The sequence below is a fragment of the Mirounga leonina genome, unplaced genomic scaffold (genome assembly GCF_011800145.1).
Source record: "Mirounga leonina isolate KUSES-001 unplaced genomic scaffold, KU_Mleo_1.0 Mir_224, whole genome shotgun sequence".
NCBI classification, from domain to species: Eukaryota; Metazoa; Chordata; class Mammalia; order Carnivora; family Phocidae; genus Mirounga; species Mirounga leonina.
The window spans coordinates 13,692,330-13,717,997 of record NW_023270615.1 but is presented as its reverse complement, the minus strand read 5'-3'; the positions used below and the strand labels follow the sequence as shown (position 1 = coordinate 13,717,997).

Below are 25,668 nucleotides of genomic sequence, written 5' to 3'. Positions count from 1 at the left end.
TCCTCAGGGTTTATCCAGGTTGTAGCATTTGACAGGATTTCTTTCTTTTTTAAGAGTGAATAATGTTTCATTGTATATGTATACCATGTTTTCTTTATCCATTCATCCATTGATGGGCACTTAGGTTGCTTCCACCTTTTGGCTATTGTGAATAATGTTGCAATGAACATGGGGGAGCAACTATCTCTTTGAGATTCTGTTTTCAACTTTCTTGGATCTACATCCAGAAGTGGGATTGCTTGATTGTATATATGCTAAGTCTGTTTTTAATTTTTTGAGGAACTTCCATACTGTTTTTCATAATGGCTACACTATTTTACATTCCTACAAACAGTTTACAAGCATTTCAGTTTCTCTATATCCTAGCCAACACTTGTTATTTTCTGTTTTTGTATTTTTTGTTTTTCTCTCTTCTCTTCTCTTCTCTTTTCTTTCTTTTCTTTTCTTTTTTCCTTCCTTCCTTCCTAACAGTGGCCATTCTAATCATTCCTAGGTTCTTCCTGCAAGTCCTCTTTACTTCTGGAATTCATATGATACCACATGAACATATTGCCACCTTATAAGACAGAGTTAAGCTGCCCCCCCCCCTTTTTTTTGTCTTTACCTCTAGTTTCTAAAATTATAAACTTGACAAGTTTAGGGATTACTGTCACTGGATGGCTTTGGTCTTATTTCCAAGAAGTCCATAAATGTTACATCTGTAGATGCATTACTTTGATGTGTAACTAATGTGCTTCTTTGACTCTGAACATTGGTTGTCTCAATATCACTTGCCCTGCTGCATCTGCTTGTGAATCTTTCTGTCATCCATTCTCCACAGATTTCTTGCCTAAGTGGAGTTGTATTGCCAAAAGCTTTGCTTCAGTGCTGGTAGACCAGCTACCTTCCAGTGCGCTATATTTGATGATCCTGTCTAGACCTTTAATAGTAAGTACAGATTATAGATGATGTCTATGAATTATGTTCAAGGCAGCAGATATAATGCTTATAATGTTATCTAGTCCTTACAGCTGTATCAGTGTGAGCATTTTATGTTTTACAGATGTTTAGATTGATTAGGACTCCAGTGTTGTTTCTAACCTGCCTTTGATTCTTCCAAAAATTATACTGTGTGGTTGTAAGATTGGGCGCGGTGGGGAGGGAAACACATTGACACTGCTGCTTGGCTGAATTACACCTTTGGATATGTTTCTTTTCCTCTCTGAGTCAGAAATCTCCTCTGTAAATTGGATCGTGATACTTAACCTTTTATTTTAAAGGTGTTAACCTTAAAAATAACGCCACCAGTTATTTTACCAGCAAAAACGGGTTTATTTGGGACTAGCAGCGAATTGCAACCTGGAAGGTACAAGCTATGGCAGAACCATTGGCAAGTCTGGAGAACAAAGGAGAGGTACGTTCTTTTATAGAGGAAAGGGGCAGTTGGGAGGGCTGGTACAAACAGAACGCCCACTGCAGTAAACTGGGACTTCCAGGTAACCTGGTTTCTCATTGGCTGGTCGTGGCTTCTCATTGGCTGGGTTGTGCATGTCTCTCATTGGCTCCACTCTTGCCAGGGCAGGAAGATGCTTTCCTCCCACTAGAATAGTAGTTTGTCTGTAGGGCCTGGTCTCTTCCTGCTGGATTTGCAACTGAAGAGGAGTGGTAGGGCCTGATGGCTACCCCTGCTGACCTCCCAACTCCATTCTAAATGAGGTGTCCTTTAATTAATTTTCACAAAGGATTCATCGATAATGCGAGCTTGTGTTTTTAGGAAGTCTTAACCAAGGAGGCTATCATGTTAGGATTTCCCTCTTACAGCAAAGGTGAAAGCATTTTCATACTCCTGTGGCACTTAAATGGCCCGTATCCGAATCAGACCCTAAGGGAGTGGTGCTCAGGCATCTGTTTTCATAAGGCCTCCACTCTGAAGTTTGAGAACCACCATTCTATATTTTAGAATTCCCCTATTTTTCTATTTCTTTTACCTATTTTAACAGCAATGTTTGTAGTGACTTACCTTTAAGTTTTTCCTAAGCTTCTGATTTAGTTTTTGAGGATAGACTCCTGTTTATTTTTACTTTCATGGCTGATCTAATATTTAATTAGATTAGCTAATTACACTAACAATAAAACTCCCCTAATGAGGTTTTGGAACAAATACTACTGGTGTTGGGAGTACATACAACTCAACTCTTGGGAGCAGAACTCTGAGGGACACTCCAGAGAGTAGTCTGTTTTCAGCATGCCCTGGGGTATCTTTCATTGTGGCTGGCAAGGAAATGGAGAGAATGGTTTCATACAGCAAGTTGGGTCAATGAAGGTTGGTCAAGAGAGCTTCTCGTATATGTTTTTCTATATAGGCTCATAGTTCTCTCTGATCTATTTATCTTTATAGCCCTTAACGCAGTGTGCGTGTTTTTGACTTTTGTTGGCTTGTAAGTAGTTCTTTTTGCTAGACATTGGAACTTGAAATTTGTTTTTAAAAACCTCCCACATGTTTTAGGTCAATATTATGAAGAAAATAGAGATCCCACTGAGCGGTTCATAGGGAAGATGTGTGCCTATTATGGTTTACACCAAATAGGGAACTATGTAGCAGCTGATACTTGAGTTGAAAACAGATGGATATGTTCTTTCCTAGCCTAATACATATAGCTTTTGGTCCAGCTTAGGGTGCCTCCTTTGATTATGGGGAAATAGTCATATGTGGGAATAAGTCAATTCAACACATCGTGATGGCCATTTGTACTAAAGTGCAAGGGAAATATTTGCCCACCATGGAGATACTTTAGGGGTTACATAAATTGATCTGGAATCTGACCTGCTGAATTGGAAACATTGGTCTTTGGCAGCATCCCTGATGGAAGTTTGATTGAGCTGCTTTTTTAAATGTATGTTTAAATTATTTGTTCATCTCAGAAAGGGACAAGGCCTAAATAGCCTGTCTAAATCAACTCTGGATCATCTTGTTACTGCGATTTGTAGGGTCATAGTACGGCTATGAGACATTAATAGAAGACTACCTAACCCAAAGAAAATAACTATTGTGTAACAGTATTAGGATACTCTAACAGGTGTCCAGTTCCACTGAATATGTTTATATATGGATTTGATCTTGGTTAGCATTCATTTTTCAGTGACACAGCAGTCTAGTCGTTCCACCGAGAAAGTAGTAGCTGCCATAAACTTGATTTTAAAAAGTAATGAATATTGCTTAAATGCTTGAGATAGAGTGAAGCCTTTGTTAGGATTAGGATCTCAGTCCACATATCTGATACGCAGAGCATAAATTACGAGTCTGTCTTTAAATTCCACTTTGCCGTCTAGAGAAGCGTTTATAAAAGTAATGAAAATTATAATTTCATACAAAACCGAAGAAAAATGAGATCAAAAAATTACACAGAAAATAATAATTATTGAATAAGTTTTGAATGGTAACTACAAGCTAGGAATATATATGTAACGTCATGTTACCATTTATATAACATTCCTTGAGTGTTACTATCTAGATTTTATAGATGGGAAAAATGGATTAAGAAGGCTGATGACTTGCCCAAGGTCATTTGACTGGTGGGTGGTGGAGCTGGGATTTGAACTGTGGTCTGTTTAACGCCAAGGCCCAGGCTTTTAAATACTACTTTACACCTTAATATCCGGTGCTTTAATATTCCTGGCCTGCTTTCAAAAACTTCTCTCTTCCTGTCAATTCCAGAGATAACATTCAATAACTTGACAACAGTGACCTTTCTAAACAAATAAAGAGTGCTACAGAACCAGATGGCCCAAGATTATATTTTATTTTTCTGGCTCAAAATAAATTGCTTGCTCTAAGATTGATAAAGTCCAAAAAAGACCCTCTGTGTCCCGGGACTTCATCAGGCCACATGGCCAGCCAATGCCCTTTATCATGAGCCAGTCACAAGTACAGAGCCTTATGTCTTCATACTCTAATTTAGATTAGGGCCTAATGAAAGGGCAAGAAGCTGCTTTGCTAAATGAGGTCATTCTGGCCTTCAGTATCGGCAGTGTGTTTTGGTAGAGAGATTCTGAGGACTTAAAGACAGAGGCATACCACTGTCTGTCCTATTAAGTGGATGTCCATCAAGAGAAGGCTGATTTCTAATTTAGCAAGCTCCCAAATTAGGCATCTTTTCTTCAAGTAGAATTTTTCTAATAATTAGAAGTCTTAATCTTGAACATTCAAAATCCGAGTGGGGATCTTTTTGACCATCTAAGACAAATATGTTAGAAAATAAAAATTCTGTACTGGAAACATAAGTTACTGTATCACACATAAACAGTGCCTTCACGAGCTCAATTATACTCTGTGAAGTTCAGGTTTAGAGAGACCAGAGTACACAGGGTGGTCATAGAAAGGCTTCAGGGATACATTTCAAAGAGCCAACAGTAACAGAAGAAACAGTGGACTCGGAGTCAGGAGGCCTGTGTTTTAGACTTGGCTTTTCCGTACTTTGTAAGGATCCTTGACCAAGTCATTTAAGTTCTCTGGGTCTCAGTTTTCTCCTTTGTAAAATGAGGCCAGAATTGTATTACCTGCCTTATTTCATTACAGGGTTGTTCTGAGAACCAAATGAGGGAGCATGTGACAAAGTCACGGTGATGTACAAGTGAATGCCGTGGTTATGGTGGCATCTTGTACATGGTGGTAGCTGTCCTGACTTGTGAGCAGGACAGATCTGCACTTGGCATTGCTCTGTGATGGAGTAGTTTGCTGATTTGGGAATTATAATTTGAACAGATTTCAGAAAATTAGAAAAGTTATAGCCAGAGGCTTCATATCTGTTCCCAAATATCTTAGCAAGATAAATAACCCAAAGAATATTAGAATGTTAGTGCTAACAGGACCCTTGAAGATCATCCTACCCTCCTTATTTTAAGACAGAGGGCATCCTCCTAATCATATTTTTGTCATTTCTGCCGTATTTATGTGCATACAGACTAGCACGGTCACTAGCATCATTAATTGAAAAGGATGTCAACCGTGTCTCAATCTTGATAGACACAGATTTCTAAAAATGTAAAGCGAGAGAAGAATTCTGCTTGGAGATAGTATCATGTAGTGAAAAGAGCCTGGGCTTTGGTGTCAAAAGCTGGGATGCAGTCTTGATTCTGTCCCTTACTAGTTTTGGGACAGTGGGAAATGTACTTAGTGTTCGGTACGGTGTACCTACTTAACTGTACTTCTTTACCTGCCACGCAGGCCACGTCTATATCTACACCTTAACCGTTTTCACAGGTGGTTCTTGGGACCTGAGATGAGTTGGCTTTTTATATTTTTTATACTAACGGTTCTTAACCTTTTCTCCCCATCTCCAGCAAATAGTGATTCCTTAAGATTGCAGGGAGGAGTTGTGGCAAATCAGAATCTTGGAGTTGCGAGTCAGGTGTAGTTAGAAAAGGCTTCCCTTTGATGGTGGTTTAGGGACTTGCATATGGAGTTGTTATTTTTAAAACTGTAATTGTGTTGGGCCATTTGTCAAATTTTTGTCTCTCATTATTGAGTTTCCATTTATCTGTGTTGGTTTTGCTTCTGTTGGGGTTACATGTGTTTAGAATGCATTAGAAAGCTAGATGGGCAGTTTTTTAAATATGAAATCATGAAATACTATTAAGTATACTCCTGTGAGAAGGTCTCTTCTAAAGAAAAGAGCAGAAAATAATGTTTTATCATGGAAAACTCAGTAAGAGCAAACGTGGAGGATATTTACATTCCTAATCAAGAATAATGACTGTTTTGTACTTTTCAGAGCACAATGTTAGATTATTCCATAGTTCATATATTGATGATAATAGATTTGTTTTTCTTTCTTTGAGTTCTTATTTGGTATCCTAGAAATATACAAGTTCATCCTTAAATCTGAAAAGTGAAAATTCAAAACCAACTAGTAACTGCTTCTAGATTCTAATGGGACTGGATCAAAGAAAGAAGGCTCAATAAATAAAGAGAATAATCTACAAACCAGAAGCCCATGATTCAGTGTGAATTTTCTGTCACTTATCAGCATTTCAACTGTGGACTGTGTTTCTCTCTCTCTCTCTTTCTCTCTCTCGTTAATTAAATAAATGGACAGAATTTCTCCCTTGATCCTCTGTGACATAATTTCATTGTAACCAGTAGTATGTGGGCTTTCATGAAGTAGACTTTTCTTCATATGAATTTGTGTGGAGAGGCTTTACATCTGTCTAAATTTGGACTATACTAATTAGAGAATGGGTATTACAAAAAACTGGCAGTCAGTTTTTTGAAATATTAGTTTGGTTGTGAGAAGGCATGCCAATGTGTGGCTTTACATTTTTTCCACTTGTTTTTACATTGTCCTTCAGAACGTTTAGTATTTTGTAATGAAATTATGTTTTTGTGCAAAAAGAAAACAGTCGGGCAAAAACATGAGAAATGTTTTCAGTTGTCCAAGGCTAATGTTTGATTTAAATAGGTCTGGGTCTTCATGGTTGACAGCTACAGATAATTAGCTTTTTCTTCCTTAACAAAGAAAGCAAATGGAGCTGCAAGACATTCATTGCCTCTTCTGTCATCATCATAATACTGTATGTATTTAACTTGTGCCGTTCCTTAAATTGATTTAGTGCTAAGCTGCCTACATTACATGTAATAGGAGTGACAGGTGAAAGTGGCAGCACATATTTGCGTGGCAAACGCGAACAATGATTGACAGCAAAGTTCCTCTCTACAAGAAATAGCAGTGTTTGGAGCTCAAAAAGGGCCAGATGCATATTTCTTAAAATTGTAGAGCAGGTTCACCAAATGAATTCTTTTTTTTTTTTTTTTTAAAGATTTTATTTATTTATTTGACAGAGAGAGACACAGCGAGAGAGGGGACACAAGCAGGGGGAGTGGGAGAGGGAGAGGCAGGCTTCCCACCAAGCAGGATGCAGGGCTCGATCCCAGGACCCTGGGACCATGACCTGAGCCGAAGGCAGACGCTTAACGACTGAGCCACCCAGGCGCCCCACACCAAATGAATTCTAAAAAATTGGTTGCCACTTGGTGTATTTGAGTGTTTATGTTCTTGGCTTTGGGTCAGGGACACCAACGGACAGAATTTCACCTGACTGTCAGAGGAGGGGATTCCTTTTAAGCATATTAATATTTGTAATTTAAGACTGAGACTTTCAAATTGTAGATCAGATTACAACTTTGCACCCAGTAGCTGAAAATCTCCTTCAGCTGTAACCAAGTCACCTTATTTGAAGAAGCCAAATGATACATCTATTCGAAGGAGGATTTAAAGACTATAAATCGAGGTATGCTTAAGTGAAAATACCATTTTCACATCTCTGAAGTTTCATCTCTGGAAAGGTAGTCCTATAGGGCTTGATGGTTTCTTTTGGTCAGAGTGGCTAAGTGTGATCCTCTTTCAAAAGTGCTCAAAATACTCTGCATTTTCTTTGTTCCTCTGACACATGCCCAGAAGCTGTGGTTGAAAAGACTCTTGGTGACTGCTCTATGATGAGCTCCAAATGCTGGTCTTCATCTTATATCAGGCAAATGCTTTTTTGTTTGGGTGATACCTCCTGCCGTGTCTGTGGGGGTCGAGGGGGAGCCCTACGTGTTCTTGTACATGGGCAGCCTCTACTGGCCATTGCAAAGAGTAGCACTGACCTCTGTGTTTTTCACTCAAGCCTGGATATGATTTTATTTGGGCTCACCTCTTCCTTCCTTGGTCCTAACCCTCTTTGTTATCCCCTTTTAAAGACTACTTTATCTGTTGGATATTGATTTATAGCTATTGAAGAGCTACTAGTCCAATGTTCTTGCCAATTAACTAATATCATAGATGAATTTGTTAGAATCTTGGGAGAAGTTAAAAAAGGAACCTTGTCCTGAGAAATAATTTCCATGTAAGTGGTAAGATGGATTTCATCTTTTAATAGATTTTAAAACACTTTCTTAGTTCCATACCTTGGGCATTTCCTTGTGATTGGCAAATAACCTTGATCCCCTGAAAGAAAGCCTTGATTCAAGGATAGATTTAATTAAAGAGATATTTATTAAATCTTTAGATTTAGGTGTACCAACTATCTTAGAGGTTTCTGGAAAGTGGGTGGGTATAAACTCTTATTGGGCTTTATGAATATGGATACCTTTGGGGGTTGGTGGAGGGTCTAGATTTTTTTAAGTATACACAATTAAAAATATCTGTAAATAAAATATCCAGGCAGTAAACCTTGGGTTATTTTGGTTTAAGGAGTTGAGACTCATGTAATATTTGACCTAATATCTTTGTTTGGGCATCATTTGACCACAGTAGTTAATTTCCACTACAAAATAGATCCACTTGTTGACATTTCAATTTTATCAATCGCTCTACTGGTCTCCTAGGTATCATTGAGTCTGTTGGCATTTTTAAACAAGAAATGTAGTTGAATCTTTTGTACAGTCCCATGAATGATGACTTTCATTCCTTTTGTTTCCACTGCCCCTGGATTATCATAGGACAGTACTGGTACATCTCCTTGTTTCCATGTTCTTTGCCTCCTAATTCAATCCGTATAGCATGACCATGTGTATTTTGACTAAAACATTGCTTTTATCAAATCACATTTTTATTTATTTTTTTAAGTGGTCTCTATGCCCAGTGTGGGGCTCAAACTCACAACCCTGAGATTGAGAGTCACATGCTCTACTGACTGAGCCAGCCAGGTGCCCCTCACATCACACTATTTAAAAAAAAAAAAAAGATTTATTGTTTTCTTGAGTAGAAGAGCTGAGTGGTATAGAAGATAGACAAAGAAAAGAACAGTGGGCTTTTTTGCCTTGGCTCTGTTTCTGGCTATATGACCTTAAGCATAAAAATGGACCTTCCTAGGCCTCTGTTTCTCCATTTTATAAAATCATTTGTTGTGAAGATTGGTTGAGATAATGAATGTGAAGTTACCATTACTTTTACTACTACAGGGTAAAAAGACCAAATTCCTAAGTCTAGAATTTCTTTCCAAACAGCTCCATTTCTATACTATGCCTGGCGTATAATAGGTGTTCTTAGATAATTGAATCCTATCTTTCCCAGCCTTATCTTGTACTTCTCTCTAATCTTCCAATTCAGGTAAGTAGTCTGTACTTTCTCCACTGAAAATGTTGTTCACATAGCCCAATCTCTATCAGTCTCACAGTCGTTTATTTTTTTCAAGCTCTTTGTTCAGGAATGGTCAAGTCTCTCATATCTCATTCTCTCCACTTTGCTTTCTTTTCAACCATGGCAATCTTGCAGTCTTTACCCACTCATCACTCAACTTTGGTATATATAATATCTTGATTATTAATAAAAGTGTCCATTGGGTATGGCTTTTCTTCCATGGTGTATTGTTTTGTTTTGTTTTTTAGTGAGAATAATTTATTTTTTTTAATGTTTTTTTAAAAGTATTTTTATTGTTATGTTAATCACCATACATTACATCATTAATGTTTGATGTAGTGTTCCATGATTCATTGTTTGTGCATAACTCCCTGTGCTCCATGCAGAACGTGCCCTCTTTAATACCCATCACCAGGCTAACCCATCCCCCCACCCCCCTTCCCTCTAGAACCCTCAGTTTGTTTTTCAGAGTCCATCGTCTCTCATGGTTCGTCTTCCCTGGTGTATTGTAAGCTCCTGGAATACAGGAATAATAGCTTTGATTTTGTGGTTACTCTTTGAGGATATATATATTTTTAAGATATTTATTTATTATTTATTTGAGAGAGAGAGAGAGAGAGCATGAGCAGGGGGGAGGAGCAGAGGGAGAGGGATAAGCAGGGAGCCCGATGCTGGACTCAATCCCAGGACCCTTGAATCATGACCTGAGCCAAAGGCAGATGCTTAACCGACTGAGCCACTCAGGCGCCGCCCCTCTTTAAGGATGTTTTAATGTGACTTGTAATATGTCCAAGTTGACATATTGATAAGTAATGGTTTATATCGTATTTGCCAGGAGATAAAAGTTTAGAACAAGGATTGGCAGGTTGTTAGACATGAGATACTACGATTCTGACAGACCACTAATATTTTCTGATTTATAGGTAAAGTCTCCAGACGATCAGGACTTTGGGGGAACTCCCTCTGGAAAAGAATGACCTGCATGTTATTATCAGTTAAAGAGTCTTCTATTTTAATAAAGCATCCTTTAAAATATAGATACCTTCTTTAGTAAGCAGGTCTTCATATTGTAATATAGTTGCCTTGTGAGTATAAATGAAATTTAAAAAAAGGCATAGAAATTGTAACGTTGCGAGAGAGAGACTGGTTTTTTGGTTTTTTTTTTGTTTTGTTTTGTTTTTTGTTTTAGCACTGGCATTTTTATATATTCAAATCAAACAAAGTGCCGTTCTTTCTTGGATAGGTAAGGTATCAGAAATTTCCACCAATGTGTATCTTCCGTATGTTTGATTGCTATATTTTTTATTTGGCTGTATTGATGTGCAGTTTGCATACAATGTAATTCCCCAGTATAAAGTGTACAGTTTGATGAGTTTTGACAATTGGGTTTAGTCCTATACCACTGCCACAATCAAGGAACAGAACATTTTCATCACTGCAAGAAATTTGTTCCTGTCCTTTTGTAGTTGATCCTCAACTCCATCCCCTGGCCTCTGGCGACCACAGATCTGCATTGTGTCCATTGTTGTCTTGTCTTTTCTAGAATTTCCTATACAAGGGATCACACAGTATATAGCTTCTGTATCTGGCTTCATTTAGATTGTACCTAAATTCAGACTCTACATGAATCATACAGATTTGTACCTTCTCATTGCTGAGTAGTGGTTCCCTGTATGGCTCTACTGCACTTTGTTGATTCTGTTTACCAATTGATGGGTATTTGGATTGTTTCTAGTTTTTGGCTCTTCTGGAGAAAGCTGTTAAGTATGTTTAGGACAAGTGTTTGGGCATATGTTTTATTACCCTCAGGTAAGTGAGTAGGAGGCTGTGGAGTCCTATGATAAGGGTATGTTTAATTTTATAAGTAGTTGCCAATCTGTTTTCCAAAGTAGCTGTGCCATTTTGCATCCCCGTTGGTAGGGTGTAAGGGTTCTAGCTGTCCGTGTCCTTGCAGGTACATGGGATTGACAGTGCTTTTAATTGCAGCTATTGTTCCCGTGACTATGTAGTGGTAACTCATTGTAGTTTTAATTTGTATTTCTCTAAAATGACTAATGATGTTGAGCTTCTTTTCTTATGCTTATTGGCCATTTGCATATTGTTTTTGTTAATGTCCAAACCATTTACCTATTTTTTTTTTTAAAGATTTTATTTATTTATTTGAGAGAGAGAGAATGAGAGACAGAGAGCATGAGAGGGAAGAGGGTCAGAGGGAGAAGCAGACCCCCCGCTGCGCAGGGAGCCCGATGCGGGACTCGATCCAGGGACTCCAGGATCATGACCTGAGCCGAAGGCAGTCGCTTAACCAACTGAGCCACCCAGGCGCCCCACCATTTACCTATTTTTTAAAATCATGTTTGTTTGTTTTCTTTCTCCTTATTTAGTTCCTTTTAGATATATGCATATTCTGGGCATAAATCTCTTATTCAGAAATACGTTTTGCAAACTTTTTCCCCAAGTCTGTGGGCTTGCACTTTCATTTTCTTAAATTTGTCCTTTCAGAGAACAAAAGTCTCACTATGATGAAGTTTGTTTATCAGTTTTTTTCTTGGGTTTTTTTTGTGGAAGATGAAAAATTTTTGTCTAACGTAATGTCACTTAAATTGTTTCATGTCATCTTCTAGGAGTTTGTCATCTTATTTTTAGGTCTATAATACATTTTGAGTTAATTTTTATATATGGTGTGAGATAAGTTTCATGTCTTCCCATACGAGTATCCAGTTTTTCCAGCACGATTTGTTGAAAAGACTAATTTTTCCACTGAGTTAACTTGACATCTTTTATTGAAATGGCCATATATATATGGGTATATTTCTGTTCCAGTTTTTTTTTTTTTTTTAAGATTTATTTATGTATTAGAGAGAGAGAGTGCACACGAGCAAGTACGGGGGGGTGGCAGAGGGAGAGGGAGAGAATCCCAAGTAGACTCCGTGCTGAGTGCAAAACCCAACATGGGGCTTGATCTCAAGACCCTGAGAGGTGGGCGCTTAACTGACTGTGACACCCAGGCACCCCTCCAGTTTTTTTAATTACTATCTCTTTGCTAGTACCCTACTGTCCAGATTACTGTAGCCGTATAGTCTTAAAATTAAGTAATGTATAATTTCTACCACTTTGTCTTGTGTTTCAGAGTTGTGGTTATTATAGATCCTTTGCATTTGCATATAAACTTTAGAATTAGCTTGTCAAAATCCACAGAAGAACTTCCTGGAATTTTGATTGCAATTGTGTTGACTCTATAGATCCAAATTTCACAAAAATTAATATTTTAGTTATATTGGGTATGACAATTCATAAACATGATATATCTCTTTATTAAGTCATCATTAATTTCTCTTACTTACGATTTCTAGTCTTCCAGTTTCCTTCATACAGTTTTTGTTAAGTTTATCACCAAGTATATCATATATTTGATACTATTGTAAATAATTTATGCTGTAAATTTCAGTAGTATTGAAATATGATATGGCTGGTATGAAAATATATTTGACTTTTTATATATTGACCTTATAACCTTGTAATGTTACTAAATGCACTTATTATTCCTAATAGCTTTTTAAAAAATGCCTTAGGATTTTTTGCATAGACAATCAAGTTGTCTGCAAATAAAGATGGTTTTCCTTCTTCTTTTCTGATTTGTTTGCTCTTTATTCATCTTTCTTGCCTTAGTGCATGGATTAGGACCTACAATATTGGATAGAAATGGTAAGAGGATATCCTTGTCCTCTCCCTGATCTTAGAAATACAACATTCCGTCTTTCACCATTAAGTTTACTTTTAGCTGTAGGTTCTTTGTAGATGCCCTTGATCAAGTTGAGGAAATTCCTTTCTATCGCCAGTTTGCTGGTAGTTTTTAATTATGAGTAAATGTTAAATCCAGATGATCCTATGCTTTTTTTCTTTTAGTCTCTTAACCTGGTAAATTACCACGATTGATAATGATGCTTTAATGATAAAGCAACTTTGAATTCTGGGATAAATCCCATTTTGTCATGATTCATGACATATATTTAAATGTCACTAGGTTTGATTTGTTAGCATTTTGTTACAGATATTTTTGTGTCTGTTTTTCTGAGGAATATTGGTAGTAGTTAAATTCTCTTGTTTTTGTCATTTAAAAAAATCAGGGTAATCTTGGCCTCATAAAATGAGTTAGGGGATGTTTCCCCATCTTTTATTTTTGGGAAGAGTAAACACCAACTACCTTATGATTTGGGAAATACCGACATTCACTTTTGTGACTCTAACAACCTAATTCTTGCTACTGAAATAATAAATATTTAATATAGGATAAAGGGCCTGTTCTTCCTTTCAGATATTCTCCAACTGGTTGTTTGCAACTAAAACCAAAATAAAGCATAAACTAAAATAGCAGGTATGCTCATACAGGTGTTTATAAAACTTGATATGCCATTAAAAATGTAATAACTTTGGATGTGAGCTTAATATCAATAAACCAGATATATGATATATGATAGTATATTTCATAGAGATGTTAATACTTGATAGCGATGTTAATACTTGCATTTATTTTTGTTCATAAAACATTTTGTAAAGTCCCTTCTACATTCTCAGTAAGTCATGCTTTGTTTATACTTCTGCTTCCTAACAGATTTGTCAGTGGTAATTGTTATGTTACAGTGAATTGTTAAAAAACTTTGATCTAGCAAAATATTGTTCTAATTGTACTTCTTCCTAGCAAGAACCTTTTCTTTGAAAGTGCAATAGTTCTTCCGTCATACCTTTTTAGATGAGAAGACTGGTAGATGTATTCCAGTTGCTTAGTCATCACTTTTACTAACTTTACTGAATGACTTTTTACATGCTGGTGTCAAAAACTATCCTGTTTTCACCCAATGCATGTTCTTTGAACTTTAGGATCAGGATGACAAATGCTTTTACTGACTAACACAGTATCTGTTAAAATTGTTTCAGAGGATTGGGAAATTGGATTAGATGAATAAAAATGAACTATAACATTTAATAAAGAAACACAAAACTCAATTTATGTTTTCATGCCATGAAAATAGTTATTCTCTAATGTACTTTCAAGAATATCAAAATATAAACTTTGCTATAAGATTTAAAAACATTTGCTACATATGTCTTGCAGTCCAACTCAGACTGTAACTGCCCCCCAGCCCCCAAGTCAGGAGAAACTCTATGCCCTCTAAATCACCTAGCATATATATTTTTTTCCTTTGAAGATTTTATTTATTTATTTGACACAGAGAGAGCAACAGAGACAGAGAAAGAGAGAGAGCAAGCACAAGCAGGGGGAAAAGTAGGCAGGGGAGAAGCAGGCTCCCCGCTGAGCAAGGAGCCTATGTGGGGCTCGATGTGGGGCTCGATCCCAGGACCCTGGGATCATGACCTGAGCTGAAGGCAGACGCTTAACCCAATGAGCCACCCAGGCGCCCCTCACCTAGCATATTCTGGATTTTGTAACTATTTTACAACCTTTCATAGAATAATGGGATTTCAAAAAACTACCAGAAAATTTTAAATTATATGAAATAGGATTTCATAAGTTGCTTAAATAGATCCTTTTTTTCTTTTTCCTCTCCTAACAATCATGAACTTGAAATTTCTCTCCTGTGTAAATTTGCTAAATGCTTACCTGGCAGTAAATAACCACCAACATAATGACATAAGATATAAGAATCAGCAGCTATAAACTAAATCATTAAGCATATTGTTGATACTATGCATGATTATATTTTATGCAGTATTTCACCCCATGAGTTGTATTTACATTTAGTTACTATATGGAGTGACATAAAAAGCCGAGTTACAAATGACTTTGTTAAAGGCAGCAGCGGGGACTGTTGTTGTAACATGTATTTTAAGTGAATATTAGTGAAAGCAAGAAAAAAAAAAAAGTAAGTCTCAGGGATGGGTGTCAGAACTCACTGGGAGATGTCCGATTTTGTAGATTACAGTGACCTGTCATTATACAAGAGAAATCATTCTGTGGGAACGTTAGCTACATCAGAGTGAGAATGCAGTAGAAGCATTAGAAGGCATTTATAGTTTCGTTCTCTCTTGCACGTACCGTAAAAATATATTGCTAGTTAGGAAATTGGTTAAGTGATACCTAAGTATCATCCTTTCTCAGTGTAGAAACAGAAGTGTGTATATTTGGAAATGACAACAAAATAGTGAGCAATGTCTTAGAGCTTTTTTGGGTAGTGGACTAGCTACTATTATATTGTAATGTAATTAGTGATACACTGTTTGAAGACTTTATTTTTTAAGCCCCTAATAATCCTCTTAAACTTGGGAGGGTGAGAGGTAAGGCGCTAGGCCTGTGAAATCCTGCTTCAGTTAAGATGTACAAAGAAGGAGATGAATAAGTAACATGAATAAACAACAGCTTTGGTTTATCAGTTTCAAGCTTAATGCTAAGAAGAGTAAAATTGAACATTAAAAGTTGTAATGTTATGTTTTCAAAAGTTTTAAGTGTTTATCATCCTTGATGAATGCATAAGCTAGAGGAAAAATGGGTGGATATAAGAGTGATAACTGTTTCATTGAACAGGACTTTTTTTTCTAAAAGTATTACATTTATGATATGATACTATTAGATTATTTTGTTTCATGCATGTGTCTATTGAGGTATAAGAGTATTTGTGTTTATTTGTCTTTAGTATAAATTGCTGAGATGCTGATTTCATGTGTCTCGTTGTAAGATAATTTGGCATTTTAGAATAATACAATTTCATTTTTAGAGCCCAGACTAGATTCAGTGTCTTTTCTGAGTACCTGATTGGTAACTTTGAGATTTGCTCAGCCTCTGCCTTCCACGATCCTGTTTGTCACAGATCCTGTGACAGAACTCGTTTGTGCATTCATATCTAAGTTGGATTGTAAGCCAGAATAATGACAGAAGGCCAGAGGGATGTCCCGGACCAAGGTCCTTAGATACATAATCATCTTTTAAAAATGAGAACTTCTTATAATAAGGTCTCCTCCCTATTATGTCACTACATAGTTTAAAATCTTGATTATAAAAGCAAAAGATACTTTATAGAGAGGAAAGGAACTAATACCCGTATCTCACCACCCATGGAGAACATAGATTACCTTCTTTAGGTAATAATACTTAAAATATAAAATTGTTTTAGGGTCATTATTGGAAGATGCTCTCTTTTAAAGATGCTCTTCTGGGCGCCTGGGTGGCTCAGTTGGTTAAGCGACTGCCTTCGGCTCAGGTCATGATCCTGGAGTCCCGGGATCAAGTCCCGCATCAGGCTCCCTGCTCAGCAGGGAGTCTGCTTCTCCCTCTGACCTTCCTCCTTCTCATGCTCTCTGTCTCTCATTCTCTCTCTCTCAAATAAATAAATAAAATCTTAAAAAAAAAAAAAGATGCTCTTCTATCAAAACGTACCTTATCTGAGTAGAATGGGTAAGAAGGTGGAAGGATGAGATGGTGAATAATTAAATAGGGGCTGAAATGATACTTTAAGAGAAGATTCAGAGGGAAAAGAATCCTTGTTGCATTACTGAAGCAAAGACTGAGAAGGAAGACAAATGCCTGACCCTCATGAGCCCGTCTATGGAAACATAAGATGCTATAAATAGTGTTCTTGACCATGTCACATATCATTTGAACATATCACTTATAATTTGAAAAATATATTTTGATTCTGGTTGCATTTTGGTTAGCTTTTTGCACCCAAATGAAAAACAGTGTCTTCAGAATAGAGGAAGATCCAGTAAGGGCACCAGTTTTGTGGCTTTAAGTTCTTTATTCTACAAATTTAATCAGCAGGCTCTGGTCCTGGAACTTTCCAGGTGTGTTTTTCACTTTTCACAGATGTGATTGGGTTAGAAATCATTCCCGTTTATCTGAGTGAGAACCCTTTGGTAACATGCCTTTTGATTCTAAAATAAGTGGATGAAATGTGTTGCATAAATCATGTCACAGCAAACAATTGTCACCTGGCACTAGAACTTGATGAAATTTAAAAATGTTGGCGTATTGCCTGTAGTGTTCAGTTATAGTTCTATAGAAAGTCTGTCCGTACAGATGAAGCAGTAGTTGGTAATGCAAGATTCATCTCTCAAGTGATAGGGCTTGTATGAGTTTATTACAGGGATCCCTGCTCTGAGCTCCCAAGACATACTCAGCGAGGCTTTGTTTTAATTTCTCATTGCTCTCCCTTTGGCGCATTCAGAAGAAAATGGAGCAGACCTTCAGCTTGCAAAACCCTTAGTCTTTATTTAGTCTACCATCTACTGCAGTGCAGGAATGTTTTCAAAAATATTCCTAGAAGATAGTAGCCCAAATTTGGGCCTTAAGATACTGCTTGTATTTTGCGGTGATTGATTCCTTGCCAGACCTTGTCTTCACTTTGACCTGTTACCGAAAGTTCTGCATCCATCCTTGCTTATTGTCAGTTTACTGATACCCAGCCTTTTCTTTCAGAGTGATAAAGGTCTGATCAGCATGTGCACAAAAGAGGCAATGAATCTATGCTCTTTGAATCTAGAAGAAATATAGCTACAGGGCTTTTCCTTCACACTGGGCTAAATTTTCTTTCTAAAAACCACCCACATTCGATTTTGCCATCCCCAGACTTGAAAACTTCTGTCACTTATAGGAAAACTATAAGTTTTTGATGTCTTTGGACTTCAGATGCATACACGCTTAAAAAAAACTCCTTTGCAGGGAGCCTGCATGGCTCAGTTGGTTAAGCGTCTGCCTTCGGCTCAGGTCATGATCCCAGAGTCCTGGGATCGAGTCCCTCATTGGGCTCCCTGCTCAGCGGGCAGTCGGCTTCTCCCTCTCCCTCTGCCCCTCCCCACCCCATGCTCTGTCTCTAAAATAAATAAATAAATCTTGGAGCGCCTGGGTGGCTCAGTCGTTAAGCGTCTTCAGCTCAGGTCATGATCCCAGGGTCCTGGGATCAAGCCCCGCATCGGGCTCCCTGCTCTGTGGGAAGCCTGCTTCTCCCTCTCCCACTCCCCCTGCTTGTGTTCCTGCTCTCGCTGTCTCTCTCTCTGTCAAATAAAGAAATAAAATCTTAAAAAAAAAAAATCCTTTGCTTCCCATCTCCCATCCCCATTATGTTCCCTCTCCATAGATAACGATTTTCATATTTTTGATCTTTGTGTATGTCTTGTTAACCACGTAGATTTATTGTGTGTGCACACAAACACTGGATGCATGAGCATTTTAATTTTGCTTTGCTGGTGTTATACTCTAGACATTATTTAGTTTGTCTTCAGCACTGTTTTAAAGATCTGCCATGTCATTGGGTAGACATCTTGATTTCTTCTAACTGCTGCCTAGGATTCTGTAGAAAGTATTTGCTTCATTTTATTTATCTTATGTGCTGGACACCTGGATTACAGGGCCTTTTTATAACTGACTCCATATTTTTGGGCTATCTCTTGTACTCCATACAACTTAAATTCCAGCTACATTAATCAGTCTTGTATGAAGACAGAGTACTTTTTATATTTCCATGGTTTTGTGCATCTTTCCAGGCTTTTAATGACTACTTCCTTACTCTGCAAGACTCGACTCCTGTCCTTTCCTTGGTGAAGACTTCAGCAGCTCCTTCACACTTGAGCTAGTTGCTGCGTACTCTGCTCATACAGTACTTCCTCTCATCTTGGTAATCTATAAACAGATATTTCTGCCTAAAAGTCGATTTCTGCTCTGGATTTTTTGAAGGCAGGGACCAAATCTTAGGTATCTTTCTTTGTATCCTTTGCTTTAGTGTGGTGAATTGCATCCATTTGGCAAGCAGTAAAACACTAATTGAATAAATGAAATGTGTGTAGGTTCTCTAAAGTGAAATACTTCCCATATGAGCACAGATGATTCTCATTACGTAAGGAGAGGTTGGAACACAAACACTAAAGCAGTATTAAAGACAGTAGTGTTCAGGAGGCTGAATCTCGAAATGAGTTTGAGGCTTGGGAAGATGCTAAGGACCACAACATGTTACATTCAGACCATGAAGTAAAAGCAAGAAAAAGCATAAACTGCTGCTCGGGACAGATAGTATAATACTGGATAATGGAACAAAGGCAGATTTGTGGAACTCCTGGGTTGGTTTCAACTTCTCTATCGAAAGAAAATGATATTCAAATTCAGTAAAGGGGACTGATAATGGTAGCAAGGGGATTAAAGTCCAAGGAAGGTGGGGCAGTGGGGAGAAAAGCACGTTGATGCTCCCCACCAGTTAATGCCTTGGGATTAAATGACCAGAAATGAATGGTTTGGTCATCTTTCAACAATTATGATCAGAACCAGAGGTGCCAAAAGACTAGCATATAGATAACTTTTTATTTTCAGAAAAAGGGGGTAAAAGTAGATTTCTGCAACACTAAGATTATGGGTTTCCTATCTATCCTTGGGACAATTCTTTAATAGATTATTAGACAGACACTTTGTGAACACTCACTTAGAAAAGTAATCCTCTGGAGACCACATGGGTTCACTTGAAATGTGTCACGTCAAGCTTGTGTAACTTTTTTACTGTCTGGGTGGAGTAAGCTGATTTTGCAGGGCTTCAGACAATGTCTCATGATCGTGTTTAGGAGATAGATGGTCAAATTAGGGGCTGTTTTATGAGGACAGGCAGATTCATAGACGGTTGAAAAAATTGGATGAATGGATTGATGTCAGCTAGGAGAGAGGTATTTCTAGTGGCATGATATGGCTGTTGCTTTCACTTTGTCCTATTAATCATTTTTATCACCAATTTAGATGAAACAGTCCCATCATATTTGCATACCACATGAGGCTGAGAACGATAGCTAATAGTTTGGGTGAGGGAATCAGGACTGAAAAAAAGCTTAGCCATCTGAAATGACTGGCCGAAACTAAAATGGTCTATAGTAGTGATTATGTAAAATTCTGCATGTAGGTTTGTCAAATTATCACACTGGTCAGGAATCGAGTAGACGTGTTTTAAAAGCATTTCATATGAAGAAGACCTGAGAATTTGTGATATAACTGTTACTTCCATGTCTCACATACAGACTGTTTTCATAAAAGTGCAGTCTCTGGAATGAAGAAGCTACAGTCTCCATTGGTGAGAAAATACCATTATATTCATTTATCGCTTCCAGGTTTTAGGAAGTATCTGGGCACTTTGTCATAAAAGGAATATTTCAAAGAATCAGCGTGGTTTCCTTATTAAAACATAACTTTTGTGTCTGTGTGTGTGGAGTGAGGAATCATCAGAATAGTAGGGTAGTAGGTATTTTCAAATATTTAAGGACTGAAAGAGGAATTTGCCTCATTCCTTGTTGGTTTGGCTTTTAAAAGAAAGTAATCAGGGACCTGCTGTGGGGCTGGAAATTGGGCCAGGCTTCGGGGGTAATAGTAGTGACTAAGAACATGAAGTGACCTCATCTTTACCCTTCGTGTCACTGACATTCTGGAGGGAAAGTCAGACAGTGAGCGCACAATGACATGAGTAAATGTCAATTGCAGCTAGGTATGATGACAGCGATGAAGTCAAGGTACTGTCACCCTGAGAGAGTACAGCTGGGACACTTGATTTGGCCGTTGAGCTTGCTGCTCACTTGAGGAAATGAGGCTGGAGAGGAGAAAGTGTGTACATGAGTTAGGTAAAAGGAGAAGAGGGATCCAGGACTAAGGAGCCTGTCCATTGCGTACCCCAAACCTGAGAAGGAGGAAAGGTTCAGGACACTCAGACTTTGAAGGCTTGGTAAGAAGTTTATTCTGTGTCTAGGAGCAGGGAAAAGCATTTGTTGGTCTTATCTAGAAGACTGATTGAAATTTGGGATGGTGTCTATGGCTACAGTGTCGGGAGCTGACGGGCCTGTGGCCAGAGAAGGTGTGATAAACCACCTGAGGAAGGACTGCAGACCGCAGATGTGGAGTCGTGTGTAGGAATCAGGACCTGTCCTGGAAGGGGAGTTCAGCGGTGGGATGCACGGAGAGAGCGCTCTATTTGGGGATAGAAGACGTGGGTCCCGGTTTGGCCACTTACTAGTTTGGTGGTCTTCTGTCCCTAAAGTAACTGCGCCACTTTTTGCACACAGGTTTTGTCGGGATTAAATGATTCTTGTGAATGAATGACTTACAACTGTGAAGTATTGCATAAAATGGAAGAATTGAGAAAAAAAAATCATCAATAATTGCCATTATTGGACAGGGTGATCTAGTAATGGAATGGAGTTTCTTTAAGTGGTTCCTAGTCTAATTATTTGGAAGTATTTAAGATTTTTATCATTGTTGGGGCGCCTGGGTGGCGCAGTTATGTGCCCAACTCTTGATTTCCGCTCAGGTCATGATCTCAGTGTCATGCTCAGGGCTCTGTGCTCAGTAGGGAGTCTGTTGGAGATTCTCTCTCCCTCTTTCCCTCCACCCTCCCTGCTCATTCTTTCACTCCGTCTCTCAAATAAATCTTTAAAAAAATATTTTTATCATTGTAGCTTCAGATCCCCATTCCTCTTCCCAGTTGTCTTGGAGCAATCCTTAACCTGTTAAGTCTGAAAATTTATAATGACTCCGTACTTTTCGACTTTTTAGTAGTAGCAGTCCAGTTGCTCGATGTGATTTTAAATCTGATCTACATGAGCTCTTTTCATCATGTGTTACCTCAAAAGCAAGAAGCGGCTTTAGTGAATCTTACAGCAGAACCCTAAAACAAAAACTTAGAAAGTATAAAAAATTTTCAGATACCTTTTGGTAAGGTAGTACTTCCGTATCTTAAATTACATTCAAATACATAGAGATGCAGATATATTTCTGTGCTAGAGTGTTGCCTGTGTATACATATGTATGTGTGTGTTTCCATGCAGATACACAGATCTTGTGAGTGGAAATATACCATTAGTTTTTGAAGTGCTTCAATTTAAAACCCACAATAAAACAAATGAGGGTAAAATAGGTAGCTCTGTTTTGGAGACAGCTAGGAAGGGAATAATATATCTAATAACTCCCTGAAGGGAGTATGCATTGGTAACATGTTATTTATTCACATATTTATGCACACAAAGTCCACTCGACAAATATTCAGTGAGTACCTAAGATGTTTATATGCCTTGCTTTAACCTGCATTTTTATTAAGGTTATTTACATTTGTTACCACTAATCTCAAAAATCTGTGTCTTGGTAAAATATGACATGCCCTTTTGCAGGAAACTAAGGCTAAAGGCCAGGATGTGAATATAACTTAAAATTTTAAACGTATGCAATCTTCTGGCATAATCCCAAAGACAACTTCAACTGTAGCATTCTGCACATTTAATCATGTGTTAAGTGTTATTGTCCTTGAGTATTTTGTTGCTTTGATGGTTATAAGAACTACTCAGTTCTACATATGTTACCCACAGTGTATGACTCCTGCTATTATTTGAGAAGTTTGTATGCAGGCAGGGAAATGCTGCTGTTGATTCTAGTTACCTAACACCTTTGCTTTAGGGAACTAGGAATAATAACAGCTGAAAACCAATTGCATTTTGGGGGGTGTTGAGCCTTGGAAGTTGCTTCTGGATCCATAGCTGAGTAGAAGCCACATCTGAGTGAGAAATCAGATCTTCCCACAGACTCCCATTTATACTTATAATGACAGTAATAGATGGACCAGGCATTGTGCTAAGGATTTTACATGTACTTTTACTTAATCTTTCCAGCACCCCTGTGAAGTGTGGGTATTGTTATTCGAGTGTTACAGATGAAGATGCTGGGCTTTGGTGAGGTTCAGTCACGGGGCCAGGGCTCCATCCCAAGTCACTTCTGATTTCAAGACCACTATGCTATTTTGAAACAGCTGATTTGCTACAAAAGGAGTTGATTGAAATCATTTTAGACTCATCTTCTGGAGCCACGCTTCTTGCCTTTGCTCTGGTACTGTATTAAAAGGAGATAACACACAGGTAGCAGATACAAAGGTAGAAATAAGAAAACGATAGCAATCCCTGAGTCATAGATTTCTTGTTGTTGCTTTTGTCTTAAGTTTTTAAGTAGCTAATGCATACACAGTGTAAAAAAATAACTCAGGTAGCCCAAGAGTGTATACAGTGCAAATCATGTCTCCCTCCCACTCCAGCCTCCTGTTCTCCTACAAAGAGGCAACCACCGTGTCTAATTTCTAGTTATTCTTCCAGAGATAGAGTTAGCATGAATTGATTTTTGGAAAAAAAAAATAGCATTTGAGCATCGTGTCTAAAGCAAACAAACAAGCTGGAAGCTGGCAGGACTGGCCCCAAGTGGGGCCGGGCTGGAGAATGCAGAGCTGGACCCAGATGAGGCACTCTGTAGTGGGAATGCGGCCAGGCCATCACGTTAGCCCCCTCCCTATAGGAGTCACACAGCCCTGCAAGCGGGTTGGCCCCATTTTATAGATGAAGAAATTGGTTATTTCCGTCCCAGGAAGAGTTGCATGGAGAGTAGTACTCAAATGCAGGGCTGTGCCTCTCATCTTTCCATTCCACTGCAGCGTAAGTGACCTCTGGATTTGAGAGTCTTGTGAACAGTTGTACAATTGCAGCGGTCTAAAATTGACTAGAGTTTCTACAGGTGAGCTAGGTGGCAAACTTCAGAAAGCCAAAAGCAATGGCAGATTTTTCTTAACGTTTGAAATACATTTTTTATTTTAGAATAGATTCATATTTACAGAAAGCTTGCAAAGATAGTACAGAGAGTTCCCGTATACCTTGCACCCAGTTTCCCATATTGTCAACAGGTTGCACCACTATGAGGCTACTCTTTATTCCCCCTTTCCAGACTGTACTCTTTGGGTACTCTTTGGAAGGAAACCCCTGGGCACAGCCCACATGTGTAAGGAGTGGGGAGTCATGTTCCGCTCCCTGGAGGGTGGAGCATCTTCATAAATTATTTGTAATTCTTCTGCATGCGATTTGTTTTTACTCCTTTGTTTGTTTGTTTATTTAGTCAGTCATTTTTTATGTAAGTATGGATTTGTGGATATTTATTTTATACGTTGGGTTATAAAGCAATACCATTTTCCTTTATTGTTTAAATTGTTCCAGCTTTGGTCATTGGGAGCTTTTTAATTGGCCCCTCTATCCCTTTGACATATCCTCATCATTGTGGAGTTTTGTTTTTGTTTTTGTTTTGAGTACTTCCTTAGTGTCTGGTACTCTAGGATGCATTAGACTCACCCTAGTATTTTCTGCTCCACTCTTAGAAACATTTCTCTAAATAACCCTGGTTCCTTTTACTGGAAAATAGTATTAGAAACCAAGATCTGGTGCCAGTTACAGTAACTCTTTTAAAACCAAATATTTAGTAGAAAAGAAAGTTTTAGCTATTGTTTCAGGGAGCGCTGAATTAGGTTATTGCAATAAGTTATATGTTAATATTGCTGGAATATAAAATTTACCTGAGTTGAATAGAATGCTTGCAAGAATTTTTAAGTGAAATTGTAGGAAATAATTATTTTATTACTCTTTACTGTTACTTTAAAAAAGCCACCTGTCCTTGATGGCACTTTATCCCTGACCAGAATCTGAGGCAAAACTTCAAAACATGGTAATTTGAAGCAGGTTAGGATTAATTTGAGGATAGTGGAAAGACTTTATACTCCATTAGGAAAATTAACAAGCATGGAGTCTATGGAAAGACATGTAATTCATATTTATGTAAAGAATAATACTTTCTTTTGCATCATTAAGCATTTTAAATTTGTGTATCCAACAGAAGATTGGGAGAGAATATTAAGGGAAAGCAAAAAAAAAAAAAAAAAGCAAAAAATGTTGAGTATGATGAAAATATCTGGACAGTGGTGCTGATTTATGTCATTTCAGAGGAATATTCCTTATTAGAGATCTGGCCCTTCTAACTCTAGAATTGAGATTTTCTTAATCTGAGATACTTGCCGATAGATCAGACAACTGTTTTGGGGGGCTTGAAAGGGATTTGTATGTATATATTTGCCATCTTAGTAGTACTGATAAACATGTCTTGAATGCTTATTTCTTAGTTTTATGTTTGGTGCTGTCTTGCTCTGCAAGCGTTCCCTTTTACTCTTTAGCATCTACCATTTCAATAAGAAGGTTGAATTGTTACAGCTCATCGAGCAACCAGGTCAGAAGAATCAGAGGATCTGATAGTCACATGCATAAAATATATGTTGATTGAAATAAACAAACTCCTTTTCAAAGAATTAACCATATGTTTTTTTCTGGGCTAGAGTTATCCCTATTTGTCCTCATCGATTATATTTTAATTTTCTCTTAGTTTCACTGTACAGAATAGTCTTCTAACTCCGTGTAAATGGAAAGGTGTCGATTTAAACAGGAGAGCATGCAATTGCAATTAGTAAGAAGCACAGCACTAATGAGGAAGAGAACCAGGCAGGTGAACGCCCAAGCAAAGGTAAAGGAAGCAGTCTCTGATGAATAAGCAATTGTCACGCAGGGCACAGGAAAACTGAGTGAGTCGGAGATGCCCAGGGAGCCCTAAAATGAAAATAGCTGGAAAGCCCCGAGAGGGATGGAGCGGAGTGTAGAGATGGGGAAATCACAAAAGAAAGGTTCTAGGTAAGGGTTGCTGGTGCGTCCTGAGGCTGGCTGAGATTGTCAGGGAGCATGTGAGAAGCGGAGTATCTTC

The 25,668-nt window shown here is 38.0% G+C and overlaps 1 protein-coding gene across 1 annotated transcript in view; it reads left to right on the top strand.

The window, feature by feature from the left end:
* Positions 1–243: 243 nt before the first annotated feature.
* RFX3 (regulatory factor X3) overlaps positions 244–25,668 on the top strand; it is a 236,731-nt gene continuing 211,306 nt past the window's right edge. The window contains exon 1 of the mRNA XM_035029136.1: positions 244–1,393. The gene's annotated coding sequence lies outside the window, so the exon portion shown is untranslated. The remainder of the gene's footprint in view (positions 1,394–25,668) is intronic.